The sequence below is a fragment of the Homarus americanus genome, unplaced genomic scaffold (assembly GCF_018991925.1).
Source record: "Homarus americanus isolate GMGI-L3 unplaced genomic scaffold, GMGI_Hamer_2.0 scaffold39675, whole genome shotgun sequence".
NCBI lineage: Eukaryota > Metazoa > Arthropoda > Malacostraca > Decapoda > Nephropidae > Homarus > Homarus americanus.
The window spans coordinates 9,748,935-9,763,162 of NW_024736071.1; the positions used below are offsets into that span (position 1 = coordinate 9,748,935).

General features: G+C 34.8%; 1 protein-coding gene across 5 annotated transcripts in view; it reads right to left on the reverse strand.

Annotated features, from left to right (window-relative positions):
* LOC121871778 (tuberin-like) overlaps positions 1-14,228 on the reverse strand; it is a 286,863-nt gene that overhangs the window by 197,888 nt on the left and 74,747 nt on the right. The window lies entirely within an intron of this gene.

Genomic DNA, 14,228 nt, shown 5'->3' on the forward strand with positions numbered 1-14,228 from the left:
ATCCCCGGGTTATGAATGGATTCCGTTCCTGAGGATGTTCTTAAGTAAAAGTTCTTAAGTAAAAAATATATGCAAGTCGAAATACATTTTATGTGCATACCGTAATTACCAGTGGCGGCTCGTGAAAAATAAAATGGAGGGACTGCAAGCCTCACACCGAGTCCCCACCAAACAATAAGCATGGAAAGCAGAATAAAGCATTTGCCTCCTTGTCACAACCACAGAGCCATTCACATTTCTGATAAACACTGATGTTAAACTGGTGTGTATATTCTTTGTTCCTGCTTGTACTGTTCTGAAATTCCATGCTTATTGTTTGGTGGGGACTCGGTGTGAGGCTTGCAGTCCCTCCATTTTATTTTTCACGAGCCGCCACTGGTAATTACAGAACAATGTTAAAAAAAAAAACCACTATACCATTGTCTATATACATCTAAAATCACTTAAGAGAAAAGAAGAAATAAAATGACAAAATACAATATATGAAAGTAAAATGTAAGTCATCAGGTATATAAATTACTGTTAATTTAAAATTTAACCTTGTTCGTATCGGTGGGCATTCGTAAGTCAGACATTCGTAAGTTGGGGACCCCCTGTATATGTACTGTATAATGTCAACCATTGCTAAAAAAAATTGATCACTTCATATGGATTATTCACGATGCCCTTTATATTTATGTTTTACCAACACTGGGGATATTCTATGGCGATACTACCCACATAATTATGAGGTGTTGCCAGATGCTACCAAACGTGTCGAGAGTATTTTGTCGGCAACTATATATCCCACTCAAAAGTGGGAGAGGGTTACAGACAGATTTGTAAAAAGTACAGGACTTTGTTACTTAAGTAAAATTATTGTTACATTGGTAAAATCTTACTCAAGTAGAAGTAAAAGTATCCAAAGATCAATGTATTTCCAAAGTTCAATATACTCAAGTCAAAGTAAAAGTATCTCATTCACAAAGTACTCAAGTACTGAAAGCCACGGGTACCAACAAAATTATTAATTGTCTCAAATATTGAAATTAATGAACAATAAATAAAAAAAAATTGGTTAACTAAATATAAAAATAAAAGACACATGGCATTACACATGTTTATTTGCAAATGTTTCTTAATATGTTCAGAGTACCCATTTAATGAAACTAAATGCCTAAAATCTGAAATTCTTTGGAACTGCAGAGGGCTTTGAAAACCAGGGAAAATGAGGGGTTAAAACAAAAAGTTGATTTAAAAAAAATAGAGACAAAATATGATAAACCCTAGCTTCGGAAAGGAACAATGACCTAAAGTATTTTTTTTTCTTTTTACAGGATTAGCCCACCAGGGCACAGGTCAATGACCCATATCAGAGCATGGGAGCAAAAATATAATTATAATACTATAGTGGTCCCTCGATTAACGAACGGTTCAATTAACGAATTAGCTCCCATAAGGATTTTCAGTTCCATTAACGAACAAAACTTCGATTAACAACAGCCTTACGAGAAACACGCTTTGTTGTGTGCATCAGTTGATCAGCTGATCGGCTAGTCCGCCAATACAGTACAGTACAGAGTAATCAGTTCTATGTTTACATTCGTTTCCAGTGGAGTAAATATCAAGAAAGTTGTGCTCTCGAATATTTTTGCATTTTTACATTAAAATTATTGGTCATTCTGAAATTTACCATATTTGCCAGCATATAAGACACACCACCGCATAAGTCGCACCCCTATTTTACAAGGATATTTTGTGGATTTTTTTTTTAAATATGTTTCGTCATACAATTATTGAAAGAGATTTAACGTGGTTTTGTGGGGGGAAACATATGATTTTGTGCATGTAAATACAATATACAATACAGTAAAGCCTCCGATTAACAACGGTTCGACCAACAACTTTTCATATTTAAGACCGTAGTTAATTTAGGACCCAATTCAATTTACGTCCTTATATCATTCATATTTACGACCAAAATATAATAAAATTTAAATAAAATTACATTTTCATATAAATAACAACTAAATCCCAAAATGTATAAAAAAAAAAAAATACTGTAAAAAAATTAAGAGAGCCTTGCACAAAGAAGCTGCCTGGCTAATGAGTGGTAAACAACAGTCGGAGCTTGGAGGGCCTTATGTTTTCAAGCATCTGGAACAGGAACAGGATAAAAACTATCTCAAGTTTCTTACAGCATTTTTGAATTCCTATTGAACATGAGCAAGAGAGCAAGTGATGGTAGTGTTGTTTGTTTCAAAAGCTTAATAGAAAGTGTATAAGCTTAGCCAAGAAAATAGATGTGTTAAAACGATATGAAAAAGGTGAAAGGTCTGTGGATATTATATGGAGCAAGCAATGAACTTATTTTCTGAAGTGGATCCATAAACAGAACAAAGCATTAAAATTTAAATAAACACAAATGACCTCTACATAAAGATGTACAGGTATAATGAGAAAAGAAAGCAGCTGTGCAAGGTTCTTTCGACAGCTTTATTATTCAAAGGCCTAAACCATCAACTTCATCTACACCATCAAATTCAGCATCATAAGCAGCTTCAACATCAACTTCAGGTTCAGTAACAGTTTCAGCAACAGCTTTACGGAAAGCTACAGCTTCAGCCAGAGTTGAACCTGATGACTTCGTCATCTGAGTAAAAACTCGCACATATTCCTTGGCTGTCCTTATATTTTAAACTTTACCACCATTGGTGAAAAGAATTTTTGTTTTACATTCGTAAATATTATTTAAAACATATATGAACAGTAAATAAGTGTTGCTTTCATATTCATACATAGAAACGAATTGAATTGATTGAATTGAAACAGTTAATTTAGCCAGAAAAATACAGATACAGACTGGATAATAAACACAATATTAACATGGCTGAGCCAGTTGAGAACCCGAGCTCTCTTTGACGATATGTTGTCACATGTACGCACTTACTGTTCATTCATACGTTGGCATTCCCAATCGTCTCGCTTTATTTCTTTATCATTAGTGGTTAGCTACTTCTAGCTAAATAAAATTACTTAAAACATACATACAGGTATTAAATTTTTTAAAATCAAGTTCACTACAGCTACAACCAGGGTCTTATTTCCTTCAGTTTCTTATGTAGAACCATCGTCAATTACGAGAACAATGCCGTATTGTCTCCTCATGTGTGTTTTAATATTCTATGTATTATTAATGAATTGCATTGTTCATTCCACATATATAAACATTAATTCAATCAAATACATATTCAGTAATAAACAATAATGAATCTTTTGTACATATTCTTAAGATAAATGACTAGGTTTCCTTGAGTGCGCACGTATACACTGGCGTTCCACTATCAGTCTCACTTTTTCTTTAATATCAGTGGTTACTTCTACTGTACATTAAATACCATTAATTAAAACACATATTTTTTACATTAGTTTTACTACAACAACAACCAGGGTCATATTTTCTTCAGTTTCAGGTGGATAACTGACATTATGGGTGTAAACACTGACAACAATGCCATCTCTTATCCTCGTGTGTTTTATTATTCTACGTATTATTAATGATTTGTATTGTTCATTTCGCATATATAAAGATTAATTCAATCAAATACATATTCAGTAATAAACAATAATGAATCTTTTGTACATATTCTTAAGAAGATAAATGATGCGGTATCCTTAAATGTGCACGTATATGTTGGCGTTCCCAATCCATCCCTTTTTTTTTTCCTTTGCCATTACCTACTTCTATTGTTCCATTTATTAACATTAAATAATGTTGCTTAAAACATATATATTAATTTTTTTTTTACATTAATTTTACTACAGCTACAACCAGGGTCTTATTTTTCTTCAGTTTCTTATGTAGAACCAACGTCCCGGCTGTAAACACAAACGAAAACAATGGCGTCCCATCTCCTCTTGTGTGACCATATTATTATTCCTTTATATTGTATAAGGTGCCTTCAGAAACATTATTTAAAGAATATAGTTTGCAATTTTCATTAATTGTATTTTTTGGGGGGGGAAAAAGGATAAAAAGCCACACAAAAGATATGAAAAGGTCACACTTGGGAATGCAACTCATTAGTATAGTAACATTATACTAACCCAACTCTACCTCTGATCAGAGCAGCTGTGTGGCTTGTTTATATTTTGGTAAAGAGAACTTTTAGCTATGATGTAGCTGTAGGAGTAGCACCATCGCTATTGTTTTGGCGTCATCGACTCATTGTAAATGGCTGACTGGCGGCTGAACTTTCTGTTTGTGATAATAGATTGTGATAATTTGGCACGTTTTTCAGTATTTTATTATTAATAATATTATTAGTAACACAATTTTTGTGCTTAGAGGACTACTGCTCGTCCCAGACTCCCTAACTAGGCACCTCCACATATGGCGCTCAGCCTCCCATCCGTAATATGGGCGCATTAGATGCAGGATAATTTGTGATACATTAAAAAAAATATGCGTCTTACACGCCGGTAAATACGGCAGTTAACATATTGATAATAGAGTGGTCCCTCTGTTAACGAGCACAATTCGTTCCAGAAGGTTGCTCGTTAAGCAAAACCATTGTTTCAATGGGTTTTTGGGTAATTGGTTCCAGCTCACCGAAAATTACATACAAACAAAAAATAACTGCAGTAAAGTACACTTACTTTGAGGTGTGCATGTAGAAGGCTCCTGGTTGTTGATGATGATGATGATGGGAATTAGAATGGGGGTGGAGGAGAAGGGAGAAGAGAAGGCATTGGGATGGAAGAGAAGTCACCCCATGCTGCCATTTCACCCATAAAATGTTAGTTCACTTGGTGTAATTCAAGATTATTTTCTTTAAATCAACAGTGCACTGCGCCATATATTATAAATACAGTGAACCTTAAATCAACTGAACCCACGACAGCATAAAGAGAACCACGTAAAGTGAACAACATAACATATGGGATTAATTGAAATATATGTAGACAGGGCTGACCCCCAAACTCCACTTTTTCCCAACACAATACAATCAACCCTCACTTTACGCGGTCCCACATTCCGCGTTTCCACTTTTACGCGGTGCCCTGCCAGAACCCAGGATGCTCACATTCCGCGGTGGGTGTACCCCTTTACACGGGTGAAGTATAATTTTTTTAATTTAGCTCATAAAATTCATACAAATTATCCGGCCAGAATATAATTTACATTGCTGGAATTCTTACAATTTGATGATCATTTTGAATATAAACATCATAGATTTTGCATTAGACATACAAATTTTAGATATAATGTTTACTCTTGAGTAAATATGTTATCTTTTGTGCAAAATATATGATATTTATATTCAAAATATTCCTGGTCTTACAAGGAATCCAGCAATGTCAATTATATTATCCTAACTTTAGTCTGATTTATTATTTATTACTAAAAAGGTAAACAGTCTGGTATTCCCACACATTTATCTAGTAGGGACGTTGGTGGGGGGTGGGGGGGAGGGAGGGAGGGACCGGCGACCGACCATCTGTTACCGTGTGAAGAATATTTTTTTTTTTATTAACTGAAGATTTTTATTTTAGCTCATAAAATTCATACAAATTACCCGGCCAGAATATAATTTACATTGCTGGAATTCTTACAATTTGATGATCATTTTGAATATAAACATCATATATTTTGCATTAGACATAAAATTTTTAGATAAATGTTCACTCTGAGTAAGTATGTTATCTTTTGTGCAAAATATATGACGTTTATATTCAAAATATTCCTGGTCTTACAAGGAATCCAGCAATGTCAATTATATTATCCTAACTTTAATCTGAGGTATTATTTAATACAAAATGTTAAAATTTATTTTTTTCACCCACTCTTTCTCTTGAAGGGAGGATTGGTGGGGGGTGGGGGGGAGGGTTGGGACTGACCGCGCGGTTGGAAGAGGGGGGGAGGCAAGGTGGGGTACTTTGATTGACAGATAGTGTCGTGAAGAATATTTTTTTTTTATTAACTGAAGATATTTGTTTTAGCTCATAAAATTCATACAAATTACCCGGCCAGAATATAATTTACATTGCTGGAATTCTTACAATTTGATGATCATTTTGAATATAAACATCATAGATTTTGCATTAGACATACAAATTTTAGATGTAATGTTTAATCTGAGTAAATATGTTATCTTTTGTGAAAAATATATGACATTTATATTCAAAATATTCCTGGTCTTACAAGGAATCCAGCAATGTCAATTATATTATCCTAACTTTAGTTTGAGGTATTATTTATTACTATACCTGGTTTTCCCCCCAAAATTTCTCAGAGAGGGAAGAGCCAGCAGTGTAGTGTGAGAGGGGGAGGGAGTCATGTCCATTATTTGAATGGACATTAACTTGGCGACTGTATTTCTCTAAAGTATTAATTGTGTGCATGTACCATCAAGATGTTATTTTTACTACAACATAGTTATGTGTCGTCAAAAAGTGGAGTTTGGGGATCGGCCTGGACTCCATTTCAATTAATCCCATATGTTATGTTATTCACTTTACGCGTTGCTCGCTTTCCGCGGTACCCTCCAGGTTACATTAACCGCGTAAAGTGAGGGTTAACTGTGTGTGTATATATATATATATATATATATATATATATATATATATATATATATATATATATATATATATATATATATATATATATATATATATATATATATATATATATATATATTATATATACCACTAATCTATTATCATATTCGAATAAGACGTCTAATTATAAGATAATTTTCATCTACAGTGGTCCCTCGGTTAACGAACTCAATCCGTTCCAGCAGGTTGTTCGTTAACCGAAAAGTTCGTTAACCGAAACCATTGTTTCAATGGGTTTTTGGGTAATTGGTTACAGCTCACCGAAAATTTCCTAAATTCAACAAAAATGGTAGAAAAGTTCACTTACTTTGAGGTGTGTATGTACAGTAGAAGGCTCCTGGATGATGATGATGATGTGCATTTGAAGTGGGAGGTGGAGGAGGAGAATGGAGAAGAGAAGGAAGTGGAGGTGGAGGAGAAGCATTTTACTGCTTCTTGGAAGGTGAGTCACCTTCCATGAAAATGTCAGGAACCTCTGGACTGACAGATTCTCCACCATGAACATCCTCTCTTCTTCTTGAAGTGGAAGGCTGAGGGATAGCATCTTGTTCCCTCTGCCTTTTACTGAAGAAAGTGTCAATTGTGGTCTGTGGGGCATCTGTCCTCCTCACCATTAACTTATGTTAAAGAAGGAGACCACTGAGTCCTCAACATGACACAAAGTTAGTTCAGTTTTTTCCACTTCTGGGTGCTTTGAAGCCAGTTCCCTGAACTTCTCCCAGTGGTAAATCACATCTTTCAACTGTTTAGCTGACATATGGTCATCACTTTCAATTTCCTCCTCACCACTGTCAGCCTCTACCTGTAACATCTCATCCAGTTGCTTCAAGTCATCAGGAGTAAGTTCCTCCTCATAAGACATCACAAGCTCTTCCACATCCTCCTCCTCCACTTCAAGGCCCAATGACTGACCAATGGACACAATCTCCTGGTCCAACTCTGTTTCTTCCTCAAATCCCTCAAAATCATGGACTACTGATGGCCACAGTGCTTTCCATGAAGAATTGAGGGATCTAGTGGAGACTTCTTGCCATGATAACACAATCAATTTTACAGCCTCCAGGATGTTGAATTGTGTCTTCCAGAACTGTTTCAGTGTTAGTTCAGGATCATTGGAAGTTGCCTGATGACACCTCCTAAACATTTTCTTCATGTACAACTTCTTGAAGTTGCTGATTACATTCTGGTCCATTGGCTGTATGATTGATGTAGTGTTTGGAGGCAAAAACAACACTTTCACAAAGTCAAATTGATACTCCAAATTGCTGGCAAGGTCAGGGTCATGACCAGGAGCATTATCCATGAGGAGAAGAACCTTTAAAGGGAGTTAATTGGTGGTTAGGTAGCTCTTGACAGAAGGGCAAAACACATCAACAGCCCATTCATTAAAGAGCTGTCTTGTCACCCATGCCTTACGGTTGGACTTCCAATAAACTCCAAGCTTTGTTCTTACCACTTTCTGTTGCTTGAACACCCTGAGTTTTTCAGAGTGGTAGACAAGCATAGGCTTCAGTCGGAAATCCCCTGAAGCATTGGCACCAAGCAATAGAGTGAGACGGTCTTTCATGGGTTTATGCCCAGGTAAAAAGGCTTCATCTCTGGTGATGAATGTTCTTTTGGGCATCTTTTTCCAGAACAGCCCAGTTTCGTCCACATTGAACACTTGCTGTGGAAGATAATTTTCTTCTTCCATCAGTTTTTTAAATTCATCTAAAAACTTTGCTGCCCCTTCCTTATCAGCTCTAGCAGCTTCACCATGCCCAACAACACTGAAAATGTCACTTCTTTTCTTAAATTTTTCGAACCAGCCTTTGCTGGCCCGAAAATCTTCAAATTCTGTGCCTGAAAAACCAGGTTGATCTGTCTTTAAATGTTCATAAATCTCCCTGGCTCTTTTACAAATGAATTCAGTAGAAACTGAATCACCTTTCATCTGTTTTTCCCTAATCCAGATGATAAGTAACCTCTCAGTTTCTGCGATTAAGGATCTTCCAGCATATTATCATTTTGAAATTTAGGCTGATTGATGTCGTCATTATTGCATAGCGCATTGGTTCTAATGCCTTGTTCATGTTTTTTTATAATTTCCTGCTTGGTTTGGATTGAAATCGCTTTTCTTGATCTCTTAGGCCCTATGCTGGATTCAAACAATGTCAACATGTGCTTTTTAAAGTTAAACTTGTTGTAAATAAAGAATATTTTCTTTAAAATAACACTGCACTGCGCTATATATTGTCAATATGTAAAATAAATTTCAAAATGACCAATAATTTGCTTGGAAACAGAAAAAAAGCATTTAGTTGAAGAGAGTCTCAAGCAAGATGTTACCTCCAGTGTAAACAGAGAGAGACTAACGCCTGTTTGCTGTGTTAAGAGGCTGGATGCCGCGCATTAAACGAGTCACTTTACCTTCATTTATGTTCAATAATTGTTAAAATGACTAAAAAATTTAATATTAAACTTTTAAAATGATTGAATAGTATAAACTTCTTGATATATACTAAAATAGTAAGGAATTTAAGCCCTAGAACCGATTAATGTATTGGCGGACTAATACTACAGCTGGTTGACCGCCCAGTGCAAGCCAAAACTTGTTGAGGTCGGCTCGTAAGAAACTCGTTAACCGAGGGGTTGCTCGTTAACCGAATTTAAGAATCTAATGGGAGGTAACTCGTTAACTGAAATCTCGTTAACCGAGGCGCTCGTTAACCGAGGGACCACTGTAGTAATAAATAATACCTCAAACTAAAGTTAGGATAATATAATTGACATTGCTGGATTCCTTGCAAGACCAGGAAAATTTTGAATATAAATTTCATATATTTGGCACAAAAGATAACTTATTTACTCAGAGTAAACAAAATACTTACATTAGATCTAAAATTTGTTTGTGTAATGCAAAATCTATAATGTTTATATTCAAAATGATCACCAAATTGTAAGAATTCCAGCAATGTAAATTATATTCTGGCCGGGTAATTTGTATGAATTTTATGAGCTAAAACAAATATCTTCAGTTAATAAAAAAAAATATTCTTCACGACACTATCTGTCAATCAAAATACCCCACCTTGCCTCCCCCCCCCTCTTCCCACCATGCCAGCTGGGTCGGTCGGTCCCTCCCTCCCCCACCTTCCCTCCCTACCAGAGAAATGTTTGGGAGAAAACAGAACATTTACATTTTTAGTAATAAATAATACCTCAGACTAAAGTTAGGATAATATAGTTCACATTGCTGGATTCCTTGAGATACCAGGAATATTTTTAATATACACGTCATATATTTTGCACAAAAGATAACATATTTGCTCAGAGTAAACAAAATACTTACAGTAGATCTAAAATTTGTATGTCAAATGCAAAATCTATGAAGTTTGTATTAAAAATGATCATCAAATTGTAAGAATTCCAGCAATGTAAATTATATGGCCGGGTAATTTGTATGAATTTTATGAGCTAAAACAAATATCTTCAATAAATAAACAAAATATACTTACCCAAATACTATCTGTCAATCAAAATACCCCACCTCCCCCCCTCTTCCAACCTGCTCCCTGGGTCTCTCCCTCCCTCCCTCCCTACCCCTCACCCCAACCTTCCCTCCCTACCAGAGAAATGTTTGGGTTATAACAGTATATTTACATTTTCAGAAATAAATAATACCTCAGACTAAAGTTAGGATGCTGGATTCCTTGCAAGACCAGGAATATTTTGAATATACACGTCATATATTTTGCACAAAAGATAACATATTTGCTCAGAGTAAACAAAATACTTACAGTAGATCTAAAATTTGTATGTCAAATGCAAAATCTATGATGCTTATATTCAAAATGATCATCAAATTGTAAGAATTCCAGCAATGTAAATTATAATCTGGCCGGGTAATTTGTATGAATTTTATGAGCTAAATAAAAAAATTATACTTCACCAGCGTATATGAGTAGATGCACCGCGTAAAGTGGGAATTCCGGTTCTGGCAGGGTACCACGTAAATGTAGAAAATGTAGAAACGCGTAAAAAAATAAAAAAATAAAAAAAAACGGGGTATTACTATATGTAAAATATATTTCAAAATGACCAATAATTTGACTGGAAACACAGAAAAAAAGCATTTATGTTGAGTCTCAAACAAGATGTTCCTTCCTCTGAACGGGTAAACAAACTGACGCCAAGCTTGGTGTGTTGAGTGGCTGTTTGATGCGCAAAAAATTAGTTTCTTGTACTTCAATTATGTTGAATAATTGTTAAAATGACTAAAAAATTTAATATAAAACTTTTAAAATTATTGAATAGTACAACCTTCTTGATATTTACTAAAATGGAAAGGAATTTAAGCCCTAAAACTGATTACTGTATTGGCAGATTAATACTACAGCTGGTGAGCCGGCAAATGCAGACGAAAACATGTTGGGAAAAATTCGTGAGGAATTCGTTAACCGAAATTTTTTCGTTAACCGAAGTGAAGAATCTTATGGAAAGTAATTCGTTAACCGACATTTCGTTAACCGAGGCGCTCGTTAACCGGGGGATCACTGTATACAGTGGAGAAATTATTATGAAACACGAAGAAGGCATTAGAAAAAATGCACTCTGTAAAGAATATGGCATGTCATCATCGACCGCCTCTACAATCAGTTGTTTGATATGTAAACATAGCTGCCGGGAATACGACATACACACCTCAAAGTAAGTTAAAATACAGTAAGCTGTATTCTATTATTTTTTATTTTTTATTGTACAGTATACTGTACAGTACAGTACTGTATTTAGTTTATATTTAATGTTTTGTTAATTCTATTTTTGTATACAGTACTTTGTATGTACAGTTGTACCCCACTTAACGCGGTCAATAGAACCCAGAGGGTCCCGCGTTAAGTGAAATCCGCGTTAAGTGAACAACAGAACATATGGGATTAATTCCAATAGAAACCAGCCCGACCCCCAAACTCCACTTTTTGAAGACACATAACTATGTTGTAGTAAAAGTAACATCTTAATTTTATGATGGTACATGCACACAATTAATACTTAAGAGAAATAGAGAAATACAGTCGCCAAGTTAATGTCCATTCCAATAATGGACTCAACTCCCTCCGCCCTCTTCTCACACTACACTGCTGGCTCTTCCCTCTCGTGAGAAATTTTTGGGGGAAAACCACTAAATTTTAATAAATAATACCTCAAACTAAAGTTAGGATAATACAATTGACATTGCTGGATTCCTTGTAAGACCAGGAATATTTTGAATATAAATGTCATATATTTTGCACAAAAGATAACATAGTTACTCAGAGAAAACATTTTATCTAAAATTTGTATGTCTAATGCAAAATATATGATGTTTATATTCAAAATGATCACCAAATTATAAGAATTCCAGCAATGTAAATTATATTCTGGCCGGGTAATTTGTATGAATTTTATGAGCTAAAACAAATATCTTCAGTTAATAAAAAAAAAATATTCTTCACGACACTATCTGTCAATCAAAGTACCCCACCTTGCCTCCCCCCCTCTTCCAACCGCGCGGTCAGTCCCAACCCTCCCCCCCACCCCCACCAATCCTCCCTCAAGAGATGTTGGGTGAAAAAAATAAATTTTAACATTTTGTATTAAATAATACCTCAGATTAAAGTTAGGATAATATAATTGACATTGCTGGATTCCTTGTAAGACCAGGAATATTTTGAATATAAATGTCATATATTTTGCACAAAAGAGAACATATTTACTCAGAGTAAACATTTTATCTAAAATTTGTATGTCTAATGCAAAATCTATGATGTTTATATTCAAAATGATCATCAAATTATAAGAATTCCAGCAATGTAAATTATATTCTGACCGGGTAATTTGTATGAATTTTATGAGCTAAAACAAATATCTTCAGTTAATAAAAAAAAAAAATATTCTTCACAGGGTAACAGATGGTCGGTCGGTCCCTCCCTCCCCCCCACCCCCCACCAACCGTCCCAAGGAGATGTGTGGGAAAACCAGAATATTTAACTTTTTAGTAATAAATAATACCTCAAACTAAAGTTAGGATAATATAATTGACATTGCTGGATTCCTTGTAAGACCAGGAATATTTTGAATATAAATGTCATATATTTTGCACAAAAGATAACATATTTACTCAAGAGAAAACATTTTATCTAAAATTTGTATGTCTAATGCAAAATATATGATGTTTATATTCAAAATGATCACCAAATTATAAGAATTCCAGCAATGTAAATTATATTCTGGCCGGGTAATTTGTATGAATTTTATGAGCTAAAACAGGCAGTCAGGCAGGGTGGCGGGTGGGGCAAATCTAAAAATAGCGTCTCGAGCCGGACATTCACCGCGTATATGTGGAAAAAATCCGTGTTAAGTGAAAGTTCGCTTCTGGCGAGGCACCGAATATATGAAAAAACGTGTTAAGTGAAACCGCGTTAGGCGGGGTAATACTGTATACTTTTTCTGTGAGTTGTAACCAATTACCCAATATCCCATTGAAATAATAGATTCAGGTAACGAACTTTCGGTGAACAACCGGCTCTGTGGAACCAATTGTGTTTGTTAATCGAGAGACCACTGGAATAATAATAATAATAATAATAATAATAATAATAATAATAATAATAATAATAATAATAATAAAAAATAATATAAATTAATTAAAATTAATAAAAAAATAGAAAAAATATTAATTAAAAAAATAATACCACTATACTGCTAATAATAATAAAGTACCATAAATAAATAAAAAATAAAAAATCAATATAAGTGAGAAACGATATACAGACGGCCCTTCACATACGCGGGTTTAGCATTCACGGATTCGCAAATACGCGGATTACCCCGCCAGAGGAATATTCTGTACATTGAAGTAATTGAAGTACATTCAAATCGCGCGCCATTCAACTCGCGCACGGCACCGAACACGGGACACCGCCCGCTCCTGCAACCTCACACACACACGCATAGCTCTCCCTCACTCAGTCAGTCTCGCTGTAACCACACTTGTGTTGAAATCAGCATTGTAGTTGCAAAAATATTACATTTCCGTGAATGTATTATATCAAGCACAGTATGAATAGAATATCACTAATATAACAGTATTTTAACTGAAAACTACTAAAAAAACGAGTAACATCTCTTGAACATCGGAAGGTTAGGTAAAGTCTCTTGTTTTCGTCATGTATTTTATCCTAATTTACATTGAAATACATCACGTTTCAGCAAAAGTATTATTTATTTCTGAGAATATGGAAATGTAATATTTTGCTGAAATGACGTACGTATTACAGTGGAAAGTGACGAAAGCAATGACTCGCTTTCTTTCGCTCAAAAGATGTTACCGTAATCGCTTTTCGAATGGTTTTCAGTTAAAAAACTGTTGTATTACAATAATATTCTATCCTAATTCACTTGTGATGCAACAGTTTTTTAACTGAAAACCATTCGAAAAGCGATTACGGTAACATCTTTTGAACGAAAGAAAGCGAAAGTCATTGTTTTCGTCACGATTTTGTCCCACATTCCACTGTAATACTTACGTCATTTCAGCAAAAATATTTCATTTCTGTGAATGTAGTATATCAAGCACAGTATGAATATATCATTGTAATATAACAGTA